The sequence below is a fragment of the Manihot esculenta genome, chromosome 14, assembly GCF_001659605.2.
Source record: "Manihot esculenta cultivar AM560-2 chromosome 14, M.esculenta_v8, whole genome shotgun sequence".
NCBI lineage: Eukaryota > Viridiplantae > Streptophyta > Magnoliopsida > Malpighiales > Euphorbiaceae > Manihot > Manihot esculenta.
Window position 1 is genome coordinate 9,084,588 of NC_035174.2, and position 1,506 is coordinate 9,086,093.

At 41.1% G+C, this 1,506-nt stretch overlaps 1 long non-coding RNA gene across 1 annotated transcript; it reads left to right on the top strand.

Moving 5' to 3' along the window:
* LOC110600294 lies at window positions 1-669 on the top strand. Its single transcript, XR_002485678.2, has 2 exons — window positions 1-306; window positions 455-669. It is a non-coding gene; the product is annotated as an uncharacterized LOC110600294 (long non-coding RNA).
* Window positions 670-1,506: the final 837 nt, after the last annotated feature.

Below are 1,506 nucleotides of genomic sequence, written 5' to 3' on the forward strand. Positions count from 1 at the left end.
CATGTATAAATAAAAATAAAAATTTAATTAGGCATCAATTGATGTACTAATTTGGGTTGGTGTGATAGGGAAAAGGAAGATGGAGGGCATGAAATTTCTGGTAGTGGGCGGCTTGGTGAAGGTAATTTCTCTGATTTTCTTACCAACTCCGCCCATTCCGGTGATTTCCTGCGTTTCCCCCCTTTCCCTTCTCTCCTCTTCTCCAACTACTATCCAATCCACGGCTGCGATTTGAGTTTTTCTGGACAGAATCAGTTTTCATCTCTGAGGAGTTCTTTCCGAGTCCTGACACCTCAAATTCCAAAGGTTTGCGTCTCCTTCTCCCTTTCCCCCTTTGATTCTTCATTTCGGCTATGTTTCTTCTTTCCTTTTTTAGGGTTTTTGTATATACTTGCAAATGATTTCCATCTCTTTATGGGTTTCGTTAACACATGGTTATCGATGATGAGATCAGATCAAAAGATGCTTATTGGTGACCTTGATTTGTATACGAAAACCATAGTGAAGTTGGAGAGGAATCTTCAATCTTGTGATGGAGGCTGGTCAAGATTTTCATTTCTCGATACAAACACATGTATAATAACTCTGTTTTCTTTTTTCTCTTTAATTTTCATTCATTTTCCATGAACACTCACCGTTTAACTCTTCAAAGTTTTTTTTTTTTTTTTTTTGAAAATGAAAGAAATATTATTAACTCAAAGCGATCAAGGAAACTATATGAGGAGGAGGAGGGACATGAACCCAAACTCCTTGACCTGACTGACCTGACTCAGAATGAGTCGATGTTGCTAGAACATGAGCGACATCATTCGCAGACCTATGAATAAAAGCACATCTTGCTTCCTCATAACTGGATAGAAACAATTTACAATCTTGAACCAAAAGACCAAAAGGTGATAAATCATCTAATGAAGCATTGTTAATGGACACAATAAGAACCTGAGCATCCGATTCGAAAAGAACTCGATCCCATCCGCACTCTTTAATCCATCTCAATGTCTCTCGAAAAGCCACTGCCTCAGCACACTTAACCTCCATCTGACTGCAAAAACAGCCTGCTTTAGCCGCTATAAAGCTACCATTAGCATCTCGGACTACACAGCCAAAGCCTAGCGAACTTCGTTGCGAGTTTAAAGAGACGTCAATATTAACCTTAATCCAACCCAGCGATGGAGGAGACCAAACAGTCAAAGCCGATACAACATTGGTGCAGCTGGTAGAATCAGAACAGGCCTCCCTCCATTGCTGTAAAAAATTCAGTGCTATGAAGAACACACCACTCGCAGTTCGACCCTGAGCTTTCCAAACAACATTATTTCTGTTATGCCACAAAGCCCAACATATCATTAGAATAAGGGAAGCATTCTCCGCAGAAGCAGTGAGGAAGGCTGAAGAGAACCACTCCCAAAGAGAGGCAGCGGAGAATGCAGGCCAACCCAAAGGCGAACTCAACCAGCAACTGCGGGCAAAAGGACACTGAACAAGAATATGTAGGATAGTCTCAGG